Source organism: Rhinoderma darwinii, chromosome 1 (genome assembly GCF_050947455.1).
Source record: "Rhinoderma darwinii isolate aRhiDar2 chromosome 1, aRhiDar2.hap1, whole genome shotgun sequence".
Classification (NCBI taxonomy): Eukaryota; Metazoa; Chordata; class Amphibia; order Anura; family Rhinodermatidae; genus Rhinoderma; species Rhinoderma darwinii.
Genome location: NC_134687.1, coordinates 254241941 through 254257530, shown reverse-complemented (window position 1 = coordinate 254257530; position 15590 = coordinate 254241941). Strand labels below are relative to the sequence as shown.

Genomic DNA, 15590 nt, shown 5'->3' with positions numbered 1-15590 from the left:
TAACGTCAATGGCCATTCTAAGCTGAATGTGCCTGCTCTCGTCAGAACGCAGAAGTAACACAGCTTAAGGCCTCGCTAGTACCAGTGTGGGAGACTGTCTGGGAATCCGTGGTGCGGTTGAATTTTTATTATGTCGTTTAGATTTTGTTTCACAATCGATTAAAAAGGACTATGGATTAAAGCATTTAATGTCAATGGCCATTCTAAGCTGAAGGTCCCTGCTCTCGTCAGATCGCAGAAGTTACACAGCTTAAGGCCTCGCTAGTACCAGTGTGGGAGACTGTCTGGGAATCCGTGGTGCGGTTGACTTTTTACTATGTTGTTTAGATTTTGTTTCACAATAGATTAAATAGGACTATGGATTAAGGCTTTTAATGTCAATGGCCATTCTAAGCTGAATGTGCCTGCTCTCGTCAGATCGCAGAAGTTACACAGCTTAAGGCCTCGCTAGTACCAGTGTGGGAGACTGTCTGGGAATCCGTGGTGCGGTTGACTTTTTATTATGTCGTTTAGATTTTGTTTCACAATAGATTAAATAGGACTATGGATTAAGGCTTTTAATGTTAATGGCCATTCTAAGCTGAATGTGCCTGCTCTCGTCAGATTGCAGAAGTTACACAGCTTAAGGCCTCGCTAGTACCAGTGTGGGAGACTGTCTGGGAATCCGTGGTGCGGTTGACTTTTTATTATGTAGTTTAGATTTTGTTTCACAATCGATTAAAAAGGACTATGGATTAAGGCTTTTAATGTTAATGGCCATTCTAAGCTGAATGTGCCTGCTCTCGTCAGATCGCAGAAGTTACACAGCTTAAGGACTCGCTAGTACCAGTGTGGGAGACTGTCTGGGAAGCCGTGGTGCGGTTGACTTTTTATTATGTCGTTTAGATTTTGTTTCACAATCGATTAAAAAGGACTATGGATTAAAGCATTTAATGTCAATGGCCATTCTAAGCTGAATGTCCCTGCTCTCGTCAGATCGCAGAAGTTACACAGCTTAAGGCCTCGCTAGTACCAGTCTGGGAGACTGTCTGGGAATCCGTGGTGCGGTTGACTTTTTATTATGTCGTTTAGATTTTGTTTCACAATCGATTAAAAAGTACTATGGATTAAAGCATTTAATGTCAATGGCCATTCTAAGCTGAATGTGCCTGCTCTCGTCAGATCGCAGAAGTTACACAGCTTAAGGCCTCGCTAGTACCAGTGTGGGAGACTGTCTGGGAATCCGTGGTGTGGTTGACTTTTGATTATGTCGTTTAGATTTTGTTTCACAATAGATTAAATAGGACTTTGGATTAAAGCATTTAACGTCAATGGCCATTCTAAGCTGAATGTGCCTGCTCTCGTTAGATCGCAGAAGTTACACAGCTTAACGCCTCGCTAGTACCAGTGTGGGAGACTGTCTGGGAATCCGTGGTGCGGTTGACTTTTTATTATGTCGTTTAGATTTTGTTTCACAATAGATTAAATAGGACTATGGATTAAAGGATTTAACGTCAATGGCCATTCTAAGCTGAATGTGCCTGCTCTCGTCAGATCGCAGAAGTTACACAGCTTAAGTCCTCGCTAGTACCAGTGTGGGAAACTGTCTGGGAATCCGTGGAGCGGTTGAATTTTTATTATGTCGTTTAGATTTTGTTTCACAATCGATTAAAAAGGACTATGGATTAAAGCATTTAATGTCAATGGCCATTCTAAGCTGAATGTGCCTGCTCTCGTCAGATCGCAGAAGTTACACAGCTTAAGGCCTCGCTGGTACCAGTGTGGGAGACTGTCTGGGAATCCGTGGTGCGGTTGACTTTTTATTATGTCGTTTAGATTTTGTTTCACAATAGATTAAATAGGACTATGGATTAAAGCATTTAACGTCAATGGCCATTCTAAGCTGAATGTGCCTGCTCTCGTCAGAACGCAGAAGTTACACAGCTTAAGGCCTCGCTAGTACCAGTGTGGGAGACTGTCTGGGAATCCGTGGTGCGGTTGACTTTTTATTATGTCGTTTAGATTTTGTTTCACAATCGATTAAAAAGGACTATGGATTAAAGCATTTAATGTCAATGGCCATTCTAAGCTGAATGTGCCTGCTCTCGTCAGATCGCAGAAATTACACAGCTTAAGGCCTCGCTAGTACCAGTGTGGGAGACTGTCTGGGAATCCATGGTGCGGTTGACTTTTTATTATGTCGTTTAGATTTTGTTTCACAATAGATTAAATAGGACTATGGATTAAAGCATTTAACGTCAATGGCCATTCTAAGCTGAATGTGCCTGCTCTCGTCAGAACGCAGAAGTTACACAGCTTAAGGCCTCGCTAGTACCAGTGTGGGAGGCTGTCTGGGAATCCGTGGTGCGGTAGACTTTTTATTATGTCGTTTAGATTTTGTTTCACAATCGATTAAAAAGGACTATGGATTAAAGCATTTAATGTCAATGGCAATTCTAAGCTGAATGTGCCTGCTCTCGTTAGATCGCAGAACTTACACAGCTTAAGCCCTCGCTAGTACCAGTGTGGGAGAGTGTCTGGGAATCCGTGGTGCGGTTGACTTTTTATTATGTCGTTTAGATTTTGTTTCACAATAGATTAAATAGGACTATGGATTAAAGCATTTAACGTCAATGGCCATTCTAAGCTGAATGTGCCTGCTCTCGTCAGATCGCAGAAGTTACACAGCTTAAGGCCTCGCTAGTACCAGTGTGGGAGACTGTCTGGGAATCTGTGGTGCGGTTGAATTTTTATTATGTCGTTTAGATTTTGTTTCACAATCGATTAAAAAGGACTATGGATTAAAGCATTTAATGGCAATGGCCATTCTAAGCTGAATGTGCCTGCTCTCGTCAGACCGCAGAAGTTACACAGCTTAAGGCCTCGCTAGTACCAGTGTGGGAGACTGTCTGGGAATCCGTGGTGCGGTTGACTTTTTATTATGTCGTTTAGATTTTGTTTCACAATCGATTAAAAAGGACTATGGATTAAAGCATTTAATGTCAATGGCCATTCTAAGCTGAATGTGCCTGCTCTCGTCAGATCGCAGAAGTTACACAGCTTAAGGCTTTGCTAGTACCAGTGTGGGAGACTGTCTGGGAATCCGTGGTGCGGTTGACTTTTTATTATGTCGTTTAGATTTTGTTTCACAATAGATTAAATAGGACTATGGATTAAAGCATTTAACGTCAATGGCCATTCTAAGCTGAATGTGCCTGCTCTCGTCAGAACGCAGAAGTTACACAGCTTAAGGCCTCGCTAGTACCAGTGTGGGAAACTGTCTGGGAATCCGTGGTGCGGTTGAATTTTTATTATGTCGTTTAGATTTTGTTTCACAATCGATTAAAAAGGACTATGGATTAAAGCATTTAATGTCAATGGCCATTCTAAGCTGAATGTGCCTCCTCTCGTCAGACCGCAGAAGTTACACAGCTTAAGGCCTCGCAAGTACCAGTGTGGGAGACTGTCTGGGAATCCGTGGTGCGGTTGACTTTTTATTATGTCGTTTAGATTTTGTTTCACAATCGATTAAAAAGGACTATGGATTAAAGCATTTAATGTCAATGGCCATTCTAAGCTGAATGTGCCTGCTCTCGTCAGATCGCAGAAGTTACACAGCTTAAGGCTTTGCTAGTACCAGTGTGGGAGACTGTCTGGGAATCCGTGGTGCGGTTGACTTTTTATTATGTCGTTTAGATTTTGTTTCACAATAGATTAAATAGGACTATGGATTAAAGCATTTAACGTCAATGGCCATTCTAAGCTGATTGTGCCTGCTCTCGTCAGAACGCAGAAGTTACACAGCTTAAGGCCTCGCTAGTACCAGTGTGGGAAACTGTCTGGGAATCCGTGGTGCGGTTGAATTTTTATTATGTCGTTTAGATTTTGTTTCACAATCGATTAAAAAGGACTATGTATTAAAGCATTTAATGTCAATGGCCATTCTAAGCTGAATGTCCCTGTTCTCGTCAGATCGCAGAAGTTACACAGCTTAAGGCCTCGCTAGTACCAGTGTGGGAGACTGTCTGGGAATACGTGGTGCGGTTGACTTTTTATTATGTTGTTTAGATTTTGTTTCACAATAAATTAAATAGGACTATGGATTAAGGCTTTTAATGTCAATGGCCATTCTAAGCTGAATGTGCCTGCTCTCGTCAGATCGCAGAAGTTACACAGCTTAAGGCCTCGCTAGTATCAGTGTGGGAGACTGTCTGGGAATCCGTGGGGTGGTTGACTTTTTATTATGTCGTTTAGATTTTGTTTCACAATCGATTAAAAAAGACTATGGATTAAAGCATTTAATGTCAATGGCCATTCTAAGCTGAATGTGCAAGCTCTCGTTAGATTGCAGAAGTTACACAGCTTAACGCCTCGCTAGTACCAGTGTGGGAGACTGTCTGGGAATCCGTGGTGCGGTTGACTTTTTATTATGTCGTTTACATTTTGTTTCACAATAGATTAAATAGGACTATGGAGTAAAGCATTTAACGTCAATGGCCATTCTAAGCTGAATGTGCCTGCTCTCGTCAGATCGCAGAAGTTAAACAGCTTAAGGCCTCGCTAGTACCAGTGTGGGAGACTGTCTGGGAATCCGTGGTGTGGTTGAATTTTTATTATGTCGTTTAGATTTTGTTTCACAATCGATTAAAAAGGACTATGGATTAAAGCATTTGATGTCAATGGCCATTCTAAGCTGAATGTCCCTGCTCTCGTCAGATCGCAGAAGTTACACAGCTTAAGGCCTCGCTAGTACCAGTGTGGGAGACTGTCTGGGAATCCGTGGTGCGGTTGACTTTATATTATGTTGTTTAGATTTTGTTTCACAATCGATTAAAAAGGACTATGGATTAAAGCATTTAATGTCTATGGCCATTCTAAGCTGAATGTGCCTGCTCTCGTCAGATCGCAGAAGTTACACAGCTTAAGGCCTCGCTAGTACCAGTGTGGGAGACTGTCTGGGAATCCGTGGTGCGGCTGACTTTTTATTATGTCGTTTAGATTTTGTTTCACAATAGATTAAATAGGACTATGGATTAAAGCATTTAACGTCAATGGCCATTCTAAGCTCAATGTGCCTGCTCTCGTCAGAACGCAGCAGTTACACAGCTTAAGGCCTCGCTAGTACCAGTGTGGGAGACTGTCTTGGAATCCGTGGTGCGGTTGAATTTTTATTATGTCGTTTAGATTTTGTTTCACAATCGATTAAAAAGGACTATGGATTAAAGCATTTAATGTCAATGGACATTCTAAGCTGAATGTCCCTGCTCTCATCAGATCGCAGAAGTTACACAGCTTAAGACCTCGCTAGTACCAGTGTGGGAGACTGTCTGGGAATCCGTGGTGCGGTTGACTTTTTATTATGTTGTTTAGATTTTGTTTCACAATAGATTAAATAGGACTATGGATTAAGGCTTTTAATGTCAATGGCCATTCTAAGCTGAATGTGCCTGCTCTGGTCAGAACGCAGAAGTTACACAGCTTAAGGCCTCGCTAGTACCAGTGTGGGAGACTGTCTGGGAATCCGTGGTGCGGTTGACATTTTTATTGTGTCGTTTAGATTTTGTTTCACAATCGATTAAAAAGGACTATGGATTAAAGCATTTAATGTCAATGGCCATTCTAAGCTGAATGTGCCTGCTCTCGTCAGATCGCAGAAGTTACACAGCTTAAGGCTTTGCTAGTACCAGTGTGGGAGACTGTCTGGGAATCCGTGGTGCGGTTGACTTTTTATTATGTCGTTTAGATTTTGTTTCACAATAGATTAAATAGGACTATGGATTAAAGCATTTAACGTCAATGGCCATTCTAAGCTGATTGTGCCTGCTCTCGTCAGAACGCAGAAGTTACACAGCTTAAGGCCTCGCTAGTACCAGTGTGGGAAACTGTCTGGGAATCCGTGGTGCGGTTGAATTTTTATTATGTCGTTTAGATTTTGTTTCACAATCGATTAAAAAGGACTATGTATTAAAGCATTTAATGTCAATGGCCATTCTAAGCTGAATGTCCCTGTTCTCGTCAGATCGCAGAAGTTACACAGCTTAAGGCCTCGCTAGTACCAGTGTGGGAGACTGTCTGGGAATACGTGGTGCGGTTGACTTTTTATTATGTTGTTTAGATTTTGTTTCACAATAAATTAAATAGGACTATGGATTAAGGCTTTTAATGTCAATGGCCATTCTAAGCTGAATGTGCCTGCTCTCGTCAGATCGCAGAAGTTACACAGCTTAAGGCCTCGCTAGTACCAGTGTGGGAGACTGTCTGGGAATCCGTGGTGTGGTTGACTTTTTATTATGTCGTTTAGATTTTGTTTCACAATCGATTAAAAAGGACTATGGATTAAAGCATTTAATGTCAATGGCCATTCTAAGCTGAATGTGCAAGCTCTCGTTAGATTGCAGAAGTTACACAGCTTAACGCCTCGCTAGTACCAGTGTGGGAGACTGTCTGGGAATCCGTGGTGCGGTTGACTTTTTATTATGTCGTTTACATTTTGTTTCACAATAGATTAAATAGGACTATGGAGTAAAGCATTTAACGTCAATGGCCATTCTAAGCTGAATGTGCCTGCTCTCGTCAGATCGCAGAAGTTACACAGCTTAAGGCCTCGCTAGTACCAGTGTGGGAGACTGTCTGGGAATCCGTGGTGTGGTTGAATTTTTATTATGTCGTTTAGATTTTGTTTCACAATCGATTAAAAAGGACTATGGATTAAAGCATTTGATGTCAATGGCCATTCTAAGCTGAATGTCCCTGCTCTCGTCAGATCGCAGAAGTTACACAGCTTAAGGCCTCGCTAGTACCAGTGTGGGAGACTGTCTGGGAATCCGTGGTGCGGTTGACTTTATATTATGTTGTTTAGAATTTGTTTCACAATCGATTAAAAAGGACTATGGATTAAAGCATTTAATGTCTATGGCCATTCTAAGCTGAATGTGCCTGCTCTCGTCAGATCGCAGAAGTTACACAGCTTAAGGCCTCGCTAGTACCGGTGTGGGAGACTGTCTGGGAATCCGTGGTGCGGCTGACTTTTTATTATGTCGTTTAGATTTTGTTTCACAATAGATTAAATAGGACTATGGATTAAAGCATTTAACGTCAATGGCCATTCTAAGCTCAATGTGCCTGCTCTCGTCAGAACGCAGCAGTTACACAGCTTAAGGCCTCGCTAGTACCAGTGTGGGAGACTGTCTTGTAATCCGTGGTGCGGTTGAATTTTTATTATGTCGTTTAGATTTTGTTTCACAATAGATTAAATAGGACTATGGATTAAAGCATTTAACGTCAATGGCAATTCTAAGCTGAATGTGCTTGCTCTCGTCAGAACGCAGAAGTTACACAGCTTAAGGCCTCGCTAGTACCAGTGTGGGAGACTGTCTGGGAATCCGTGGTGCGGTTGAATTTTTATTATGTCGTTTAGATTTTGTTTCACAATCGATTAAAAAGGACTATGGATTAAAGCATTTAATGTCAATGGCCATTCTAAGCTGAAGGTCCCTGCTCTCGTCAGATCGCAGAAGTTACACAGCTTAAGGCCTCGCTAGTACCAGTGTGGGAGACTGTCTGGGAATCCGTGGTGCGGTTGACTTTTTACTATGTTGTTTAGATTTTGTTTCACAATAGATTAAATAGGACTATGGATTAAGGCTTTTAATGTCAATGGCCATTCTAAGCTGAATGTGCCTGCTCTCGTCAGATCGCAGAAGTTACACAGCTTAAGGCCTCGCTAGTACCAGTGTGGGAGACTGTCTGGGAATCCGTGGTGCGGTTGACTTTTTATTATGTAGTTTAGATTTTGTTTCACAATCGATTAAAAAGGACTATGGATTAAGGCTTTTAATGTTAATGGCCATTCTAAGCTGAATGTGCCTGCTCTCGTCAGATCGCAGAAGTTACACAGCTTAAGGACTCGCTAGTACCAGTGTGGGAGACTGTCTGGGAATCCGTGGTGCGGTTGACTTTTTATTATGTCGTTTAGATTTTGTTTCACAATCGATTAAAAAGGACTATGGATTAAAGCATTTAATGTCAATGGCCATTCTAAGCTGAATGTTCCTGCTCTCGTCAGATCGCAGAAGTTACACAGCTTAAGGCCTCGCTAGTACCAGTGTGGGAGACTGTCTGGGAATCCGTGGTGCGGTTGACTTTTTATTATGTCGTTTAGATTTTGTTTCACAATCGATTAAAAAGTACTATGGATTAAAGCGTTTAATGTCAATGGCCATTCTAAGCTGAATGTGCCTGCTCTCGTCAGATCGCAGAAGTTACACAGCTTAAGGCCTCGCTAGTACCAGTGTGGGAGACTGTCTGGGAATCCGTGGTGTGGTTGACTTTTGATTATGTCGTTTAGATTTTGTTTCACAATAGATTAAATAGGACTTTGGATTAAAGCATTTAACGTCAATGGCCATTCTAAGCTGAATGTGCCTGCTCTCGTTAGATCGCAGAAGTTACACAGCTTAACGCCTCGCTAGTACCAGTGTGGGAGACTGTCTGGGAATCCGTGGTGCGGTTGACTTTTTATTATGTCGTTTAGATTTTGTTTCACAATAGATTAAATAGGACTATGGATTAAAGGATTTAACGTCAATGGCCATTCTAAGCTGAATGTGCCTACTCTCGTCAGATCGCAGAAGTTACACAGCTTAAGTCCTCGCTAGTACCAGTGTGGGAGACTGTCTGGCAATCCGTGGAGCGGTTGAATTTTTATTATGTCGTTTAGATTTTGTTTCACAATCGATTAAAAAGGACTATGGATTAAAGCATTTAATGTCAATGGCCATTCTAAGCTGAATGTGCCTGCTCTCGTCAGATCGCAGAAGTTACACAGCTTAAGGCCTCGCTAGTACCAGTGTGGGAGACTGTCTGGGAATCCGTGGTGCGGTTGACTTTTTATTATGTCGTTTAGATTTTGTTTCACAATAGATTAAATAGGACTATGGATTAAAGCATTTAACGTCAATGGCCATTCTAAGCTGAATGTGCCTGCTCTCGTCAGAACGCAGAAGTTACACAGCTTAAGGCCTCGCTAGTACCAGTGTGGGAGACTGTCTGGGAATCCGTGGTGCGGTTGACTTTTTATTATGTCGTTTAGATTTTGTTTCACAATCGATTAAAAAGGACTATGGATTAAAGCATTTAATGTCAATGGCCATTCTAAGCTGAATGTGCCTGCTCTCGTCAGATCGCAGAAATTACACAGCTTAAGGCCTCGCTAGTACCAGTGTGGGAGACTGTCTGGGAATCCATGGTGCGGTTGACTTTTTATTATGTCGTTTAGATTTTGTTTCACAATAGATTAAATAGGACTATGGATTAAAGCATTTAACGTCAATGGCCATTCTAAGCTGAATGTGCCTGCTCTCGTCAGAACGCAGATGTTACACAGCTTAAGGCCTCGCTAGTACCAGTGTGGGAGGCTGTCTGGGAATCCGTGGTGCGGTAGACTTTTTATTATGTCGTTTAGATTTTGTTTCACAATCGATTAAAAAGGACTATGGATTAGGGGGGCGGAGTTACGACGCATCGTGATGGCAGCTTAATTCCTGAGCTCCTCACTTCACCTTCAGAAACTACAGCTTTATAGACGATATATCTAACCAAAATGGTGAGAACATCAAGGGACAAGAGCAGAGACTCACCCGGTCCTGCAAAGCAGGGAAAAAATCAGTCCGAAATGGACAAATACCTGAAGAAAAAACTTTCCTCTCCTGCGGCCCGAGAAAAAATGGCGCCGACACAGCATGCAGACGAAGCTGGAGATGATGACTCAGAGGAAGATAGCTCTGCAGCCTGTTCAGAGCCGGTGAGAGACAGAGACACGCTATCACGCTCCTACTTTAAAAAGGTACTGACACAAGCAATCACCCCTGTAATGAAAGAGTTGGCGGATATAAAAGGGGATATTAAACAGATTGGGCAAAGGGTGGAATACCTAGAAGAAACGCAAACCTCTATTTTAAGCCACAGTGCCGTCGTTTCCAATATGCTTGCCTCACATCAGACTCACATAAATAACGCGCATTTGATGATTGAGGACCAGGAAAATCGAAGCCGCCGCCGGAATATCAGAATGCGGGGCCTCCCTGAAACAGTAACAGGAGACACATTGCCCCAAGTAATCACACAGATCTTTGCTGACCTTGTGGGTCAAGAGAGAGCCGACAAGATGGTGGTGGAAAGGGTACACAGAGCGCTAAGACCAAAGCCTGCACCGAACGAACCGCCGAGGGATGTGATTTGCGGCCTGCTGAGTTTCCTAGACACATCAAGCCTGCTGAAAGCGGCGAGGGAACGACAGGAGTATTTGTATGAAGGGTCACAGGTACTCTTTTTTCAAGATATAGCACCCAGTACCTTGGCTAAAAGGAGGATCTTAAAGCCAGTGACAGACATGCTTCGTGTCAAGAAATTGCCGGTGAGGTGGTTATTCCCGTTCGGTTTAGCGACCATGATAGAAGGGCGACAATGCATCATCCGTTCCCCAGATGACCTCCCTAAACTCTGGGAGAAGTTGAGCATTTCACCACTTGACATCCCATCATGGCTGCCTGTACAAGCAACTTCGGATATACCAGAACTACCATATTTACCGTCGCCAACAGGATGGCAAGTGGCATCAAGGATGAAGTCTCCGCGATATCGGAAACACCCAACGCCAGCTCTGGCTGATTGAAAGGCTAACCATGGACGATGAAAATATCTGCCATCACTACATAAGTGGTGAATTCTAGGGAGTGCGTGAGTGATTACTGTAATGCTTTTGTTTATAGCAGCAGATCCCTATGTGCCTTATATTACATATGTATATGGTCTATTTCAAATGTCCTCATATAATATGTATACTATTATCTGCTGTGTAAGAGTAGACACAGTAATATTAGATATTGCTATAGTATATTTGCTCAAGATTAGATGGTGTTAAACATTGTTAAGCTGTTAAGAGTGATTATACTGTGATAGAATGAGATGCAATATGGATATACTGGTTTACACTAATATAGTGAGATAGCCGGAGAGGACAGCCCATTCTTACTTTAGTATTGTCGACAAGCCTTAAGTGGATAATACAGTTTCTGGAGGTGGAACCTTGTTTTTCTGGCGTTCCAATCTCCCCCTCCTCCTCCCCCTCATCCCCACCCGTATTCAAGTGCTTTCTCAGGGTTGGAGATATTGATGGCAATTGTGGATATCAGAGGATGTGCGGGGATTTTTTCTGCCCTTCCTCTGGGATCTCTTAGATACCGGGTGGGAAGTCCCACAGGAATATATGTATATAGTTTACGTTTTTATGTTTACACCGTGACCGTGCTCAGACATCACTGCGTCTGTCTCACTGTACCACTTCATTATGGCTTCGCTTAAAACTTTATCATTTAATGTTAAAGGCATGAACGTCCCACAGAAACGAAGTCAGATTTTTAACATGTTGAGAAGAGAAAGTGCTGATCTCATTTTCTTGCAAGAAACACACTTTAAATCAAATAAGCTCCCTTCACTTCCTACTAAGCCTTATGACAAATGGTTTCACTGTTCTTATGATAGTGCTGCGAGGGGGGTCTCAATAGCGATTCGAGACACAATACCCTTTGTTCATGAAGCCACACAAAGTGATCCTAATGGTCGTTATATATTTCTCAAAGGAACTATTTTGAACACGAAAATTACATTAGTTAATCTTTATGGACCAAATGTGAGACAGGCGCAGTGGTTGACGAAGGTATTACATTCACTTCAGCCCTTCTTTGAAGGAATGGTGATAGTAGGAGGGGACTTTAACATGGTCTTAGATCCGAACTTAGATTCCACATCTAAAGCATCACATATTACCCATAAGGCCCGCAGAAGATTAAAAATGCTGTTAACCAGGTTAAAATTGATCGATGTGTGGAGGGTACACCACCCGTCCAACCGGGATTATTCCTTCTATTCAGCCCCACATAAGTCATACCAACGCTTAGATCATTTGCTAATTTTAGAACGTTTCTTGCCGGCGGTCACATCTTCCGGAATCGGTAACATTACCATTTCAGACCATGCACCGATCTTTATCAAAATTAAGTTAACAGACCTCCCTATGAGAGGGTGGAACTGGAGGCTAAATGACACTTTACTAGAAAATACAAAAGATTTTGACGCCTTAGAACTCCGGTTGAAGGAATTTTTTGCGATTAACGATGATCCTCTTATATCTCAACCTATACTATGGGAGACACATAAAGCTGTTATAAGAGGGGAACTCATTGCCCTGGGGTCTAGAGTTAAGAAAGAACGGATGAAAACTATTAACCAGGTATTGGGTAAAATCTCCTCACTGGAAAATATACATAAATGTGCACAGTTGGAGTCAGCGCAAGCTGAATTACGACACCTTAGGCAGGAATTAAAGAATATCCTTAATGTAAAATCGGCGAAAACCCTTCAACTATTAAAGTATAAAACATATGCACACGGGGACAAGGGGAACAAAATAATGTCAAACCTCATTAAAAAGCAAAGAGGGAAAACGTTCATTTCATCCATCAAAAACAAGGAAGGGCATAAACTCACCACAACAGATCTAATTGCCAGGGAATTTAGGAATTATTATTTGGAATTATATAATATTAAAAAAGATCCTATACAGGCCAGTAGGACCCCACAGGCGGACGCCATACAAAAATTCCTAACATCTATTGAAGCGCCCTCCTTGTCAGAAGAAGAACGAGCCTCGCTGGTGGTTCCTTTCACTTTGTCTGAAATTGAAAAGATTCTGATGTCCATACCAAATGGGAAGAGCCCTGGGCCAGATGGTCTACCCATAATCTATTATAAAAAATTTAAAAATACATTAATGCCGTACTTCTTGTCACTATGTAATGCCCTGCTGAATGGAGCTAGCTTCCCTAAACAAGCTTTAGAAGCCAACATTACTATTCTACCAAAAGAGGGGAAGGATCTGGAAAGGTGCAGCAGCTACAGGCCTATTTCTCTATTAAATTCGGACCTGAAATGGTGGGCAAAAATTTTGTCAACACGCATTAATAGTTACCTTTCTAAATTGGTTGGAGCGGAACAAGTGGGATTTGTGCCAGGGAGGGAAGGGAAATTTAATACCATGAGAACGGTTCATGCAATATATCACGCTAGACAACACAAAATTCCCTTGATCTTACTAGGGACAGACGCGGAGAAGGCCTTCGATCGCATAGATTGGATATTCCTGAAAGCTGCTCTTTCTAAATTTGGCTTCCCCCAAACACTTATAGACATGATTTTCTCCTTATATCAAAATCCTACAGCAAGAATACAGGTAAACGGCACCTTTTCAGATCCTTTCCCTATTCAAAATGGAACAAGGCAAGGCTGCCCTCTGTCCCCCACGTTATTCGTTTTGGTAATGGAAACACTCTTACTTAAAATTAGACAGACTCCCTCTATTAAAGGCCTGAAGGTAGGACAATTCGAGCACAAAACAGCTGCATATGCAGATGATTTATTGGTCCTCATAACAAACCCGGTAGTGGCCCTTCCAAACCTCATACAAATTTTTGAAGAATTCGGCTGGATTTCAAATTTCAAGATTAATTATGAGAAGTCAGAAGCATTAAATATAACCTTACCTAACAATATTTTATTGACAATTAGCTCATGTTCACCTTTCAAATGGCAAAAATCCGAATTGCAATATTTAGGACTGAAACTCACGGCTAGCCCTAACTTACTTTTTGCCAGGAATTACGACCCATTGTACTACAAAATTAAAAATTACTTGAACAAACTACGTATCCCATATATGTCGTGGATAGGACGCAAAAATCTCCTTACTACATTCATTTTACCACAAGTTTTATACCTGTTTCAGACTTTGCCAATTGACATCCCGAAGTATTACTTCCTAAAATTTAGACGCTTATTCACAGAGTTTATGTGGAATAATAAAAGGCCTAGAATCGCATATCAGCAATTGATAAGGAAAAAAACTGAAGGAGGATTGGCACTGCCAGACCTAATTTCGTATTACAATGCAATACAATTGGGGAGATGGACACAACTGGCAAAGGCTGAAGGGGGAATGCCACATGTAGATATAGAGAAGGGGTTATTGTTGCACAATCAGGCTTCTGCTCTTTGGGTCGGAAACACGCTTCCTGCCAGAGCATCGGTGGTGAGTGATATGACATGGGGGATGCTTAAGGTATGCCACACTTCCCCGGCACTACATCTACGTGACAGTAAGTTCTCAATGTTAGCGCCACTCTCTGTGCTTCCATGTTTGTTGAACCCCACTTGCTCTAAGGTTCCTGATTCTTGGTCTCATTTGAGGTCCTTAAAGATAGAAAGAGTTTTTGACCCAATGGGACCACCTACACTTCATACCCTACATGAGGAACTGAAAATCCGTAGCCCTTCAAGCTTACAAGTGATAGACTTCACACACACATGTAAGAGGTTTCTCGCTTCTGTAGCTGCAAGCAAATCAGACCCCACATGGTTGGAAAACTACACTTTATGGGACACGACCCCTAAAAAGTGTCTCTCTAAGATATATAAACAGTTGATAACAAACATGAGCAAGGACACGCCAGGTTTCATACCAGCATGGGAAAGGGAACTGGGTTGTTTGTTCAATACAGAGGATAGATCCTACATCTTGCGCCACTCACACGGTTTTTCTAGATGTGTTAGAATGCAAGAAAATTCTTACAAGCTACTAACGCGATGGTACAGAACGCCGGATTACTTATACAGGATTCGGGCATCTACTTCAGATCATTGCTGGAGGTGTGAGAGGGAAGTGGGTAGTATTTCCCACATATGGTGGTCGTGCAGGGAGATCCAACCCTTCTGGAAAGAAGTAGAAAAACTGATTGCTAGAATTTGTTCAAATCCAGTATCACTCACAAAAGAATTGATCTTACTGTGGTTACCAACAAAAGAGTTCTCCCCATCCTCCAAAAACCTTCCCACATACATAATCTCAGCGGCTAAAATATTGATCCCTACCTTGTGGAGGAGCTCAATACCCCCATCACTGGACCAACTGGTGAACAAAATACACCAAATATGTCGGCTAGAGGAACTAGCAGGATGGGAAAATAAAAACAGGACATCATTTCTCAAAATCTGGCAGCCTTGGCTAGCAAAAAGGGACAAGGCTTAAGTAACCAAGGATAGGGGAAATATGAGTGGGACTCATTGATAAAGAGGGGAGTCCAGAAAGAATTTTCTGATCAAGAGGGACAATACAGAGTGTTTAGTACTTGATAGTACTTACAGTACAGGAAGAATATTATATGAGTCACGGTCACGGTGATATGTTTACTTGTTTATGTGTTTGTCTGATTGTCTGTCATTTCGCAGTTGAGCATACAAGATAGACTGATTATATACATCAAACATTGGATGGCTATGGCATAAAAAATGTAGATGTCATGAAGAGAAGATATTGTTCTCAAGCATAACATATTGATGTGCCAGGCATAAATGCTGCCTGTTATAGTTGTTGTAACTGACTAATGTATTTCTATGCAACTGCTTTAATAAAAAGAGTTTATACAAAAAAAAAGGACTATGGATTAAAGCATTTAATGTCAATGGCAATTCTAAGCTGAATGTGCCTGCTCTCGTTAGAT

At 41.8% G+C, this 15590-nt stretch overlaps 46 pseudogenes; all 46 read left to right on the top strand.

Annotated features, from left to right (window-relative positions):
* The first annotated feature begins 4 nt into the window (after nt 1–4).
* LOC142737914 (5S ribosomal RNA) lies at nt 5–123 on the top strand (annotated as a pseudogene).
* Nucleotides 124–190: 67 nt separating this feature from the next.
* LOC142735711 (5S ribosomal RNA) lies at nt 191–309 on the top strand (annotated as a pseudogene).
* Nucleotides 310–376: 67 nt separating this feature from the next.
* On the top strand, nt 377–495 carry LOC142706822 (5S ribosomal RNA; annotated as a pseudogene).
* Nucleotides 496–562: 67 nt separating this feature from the next.
* On the top strand, nt 563–681 carry LOC142738257 (5S ribosomal RNA; annotated as a pseudogene).
* A 67-nt stretch (nt 682–748) lies between these two features.
* On the top strand, nt 749–867 carry LOC142683776 (5S ribosomal RNA; annotated as a pseudogene).
* Nucleotides 868–934: 67 nt separating this feature from the next.
* LOC142735591 (5S ribosomal RNA) lies at nt 935–1053 on the top strand (annotated as a pseudogene).
* Nucleotides 1054–1120: 67 nt separating this feature from the next.
* On the top strand, nt 1121–1239 carry LOC142733157 (5S ribosomal RNA; annotated as a pseudogene).
* A 67-nt stretch (nt 1240–1306) lies between these two features.
* LOC142681092 (5S ribosomal RNA) lies at nt 1307–1425 on the top strand (annotated as a pseudogene).
* Nucleotides 1426–1492: 67 nt separating this feature from the next.
* On the top strand, nt 1493–1611 carry LOC142693136 (5S ribosomal RNA; annotated as a pseudogene).
* A 67-nt stretch (nt 1612–1678) lies between these two features.
* Nucleotides 1679–1797, top strand: LOC142735893 (5S ribosomal RNA; annotated as a pseudogene).
* A 67-nt stretch (nt 1798–1864) lies between these two features.
* LOC142727270 (5S ribosomal RNA) lies at nt 1865–1983 on the top strand (annotated as a pseudogene).
* Nucleotides 1984–2050: 67 nt separating this feature from the next.
* LOC142737049 (5S ribosomal RNA) lies at nt 2051–2169 on the top strand (annotated as a pseudogene).
* Nucleotides 2170–2236: 67 nt separating this feature from the next.
* LOC142736083 (5S ribosomal RNA) lies at nt 2237–2355 on the top strand (annotated as a pseudogene).
* Nucleotides 2356–2608: 253 nt separating this feature from the next.
* LOC142738291 (5S ribosomal RNA) lies at nt 2609–2727 on the top strand (annotated as a pseudogene).
* Nucleotides 2728–2794: 67 nt separating this feature from the next.
* LOC142737573 (5S ribosomal RNA) lies at nt 2795–2913 on the top strand (annotated as a pseudogene).
* Nucleotides 2914–2980: 67 nt separating this feature from the next.
* Nucleotides 2981–3099, top strand: LOC142737346 (5S ribosomal RNA; annotated as a pseudogene).
* Nucleotides 3100–3166: 67 nt separating this feature from the next.
* Nucleotides 3167–3285, top strand: LOC142737403 (5S ribosomal RNA; annotated as a pseudogene).
* Nucleotides 3286–3352: 67 nt separating this feature from the next.
* On the top strand, nt 3353–3471 carry LOC142701065 (5S ribosomal RNA; annotated as a pseudogene).
* A 67-nt stretch (nt 3472–3538) lies between these two features.
* On the top strand, nt 3539–3657 carry LOC142737344 (5S ribosomal RNA; annotated as a pseudogene).
* Nucleotides 3658–3724: 67 nt separating this feature from the next.
* On the top strand, nt 3725–3843 carry LOC142666082 (5S ribosomal RNA; annotated as a pseudogene).
* A 67-nt stretch (nt 3844–3910) lies between these two features.
* Nucleotides 3911–4029, top strand: LOC142733866 (5S ribosomal RNA; annotated as a pseudogene).
* Nucleotides 4030–4096: 67 nt separating this feature from the next.
* On the top strand, nt 4097–4215 carry LOC142690974 (5S ribosomal RNA; annotated as a pseudogene).
* Nucleotides 4216–4468: 253 nt separating this feature from the next.
* On the top strand, nt 4469–4587 carry LOC142717186 (5S ribosomal RNA; annotated as a pseudogene).
* A 67-nt stretch (nt 4588–4654) lies between these two features.
* On the top strand, nt 4655–4773 carry LOC142727436 (5S ribosomal RNA; annotated as a pseudogene).
* A 67-nt stretch (nt 4774–4840) lies between these two features.
* Nucleotides 4841–4959, top strand: LOC142668600 (5S ribosomal RNA; annotated as a pseudogene).
* A 67-nt stretch (nt 4960–5026) lies between these two features.
* LOC142708601 (5S ribosomal RNA) lies at nt 5027–5145 on the top strand (annotated as a pseudogene).
* A 67-nt stretch (nt 5146–5212) lies between these two features.
* LOC142675345 (5S ribosomal RNA) lies at nt 5213–5331 on the top strand (annotated as a pseudogene).
* Nucleotides 5332–5398: 67 nt separating this feature from the next.
* Nucleotides 5399–5517, top strand: LOC142737443 (5S ribosomal RNA; annotated as a pseudogene).
* A 68-nt stretch (nt 5518–5585) lies between these two features.
* On the top strand, nt 5586–5704 carry LOC142737343 (5S ribosomal RNA; annotated as a pseudogene).
* A 67-nt stretch (nt 5705–5771) lies between these two features.
* On the top strand, nt 5772–5890 carry LOC142666077 (5S ribosomal RNA; annotated as a pseudogene).
* A 67-nt stretch (nt 5891–5957) lies between these two features.
* Nucleotides 5958–6076, top strand: LOC142733855 (5S ribosomal RNA; annotated as a pseudogene).
* Nucleotides 6077–6143: 67 nt separating this feature from the next.
* LOC142733146 (5S ribosomal RNA) lies at nt 6144–6262 on the top strand (annotated as a pseudogene).
* Nucleotides 6263–6515: 253 nt separating this feature from the next.
* Nucleotides 6516–6634, top strand: LOC142666494 (5S ribosomal RNA; annotated as a pseudogene).
* A 67-nt stretch (nt 6635–6701) lies between these two features.
* Nucleotides 6702–6820, top strand: LOC142727425 (5S ribosomal RNA; annotated as a pseudogene).
* A 67-nt stretch (nt 6821–6887) lies between these two features.
* Nucleotides 6888–7006, top strand: LOC142672180 (5S ribosomal RNA; annotated as a pseudogene).
* Nucleotides 7007–7259: 253 nt separating this feature from the next.
* LOC142675256 (5S ribosomal RNA) lies at nt 7260–7378 on the top strand (annotated as a pseudogene).
* A 67-nt stretch (nt 7379–7445) lies between these two features.
* LOC142735710 (5S ribosomal RNA) lies at nt 7446–7564 on the top strand (annotated as a pseudogene).
* Nucleotides 7565–7631: 67 nt separating this feature from the next.
* On the top strand, nt 7632–7750 carry LOC142706705 (5S ribosomal RNA; annotated as a pseudogene).
* Nucleotides 7751–7817: 67 nt separating this feature from the next.
* LOC142685871 (5S ribosomal RNA) lies at nt 7818–7936 on the top strand (annotated as a pseudogene).
* Nucleotides 7937–8003: 67 nt separating this feature from the next.
* Nucleotides 8004–8122, top strand: LOC142715732 (5S ribosomal RNA; annotated as a pseudogene).
* A 67-nt stretch (nt 8123–8189) lies between these two features.
* On the top strand, nt 8190–8308 carry LOC142733135 (5S ribosomal RNA; annotated as a pseudogene).
* Nucleotides 8309–8375: 67 nt separating this feature from the next.
* Nucleotides 8376–8494, top strand: LOC142681081 (5S ribosomal RNA; annotated as a pseudogene).
* A 253-nt stretch (nt 8495–8747) lies between these two features.
* LOC142706583 (5S ribosomal RNA) lies at nt 8748–8866 on the top strand (annotated as a pseudogene).
* A 67-nt stretch (nt 8867–8933) lies between these two features.
* LOC142727148 (5S ribosomal RNA) lies at nt 8934–9052 on the top strand (annotated as a pseudogene).
* Nucleotides 9053–9119: 67 nt separating this feature from the next.
* Nucleotides 9120–9238, top strand: LOC142737055 (5S ribosomal RNA; annotated as a pseudogene).
* A 67-nt stretch (nt 9239–9305) lies between these two features.
* Nucleotides 9306–9424, top strand: LOC142673084 (5S ribosomal RNA; annotated as a pseudogene).
* Nucleotides 9425–15590: the final 6166 nt, after the last annotated feature.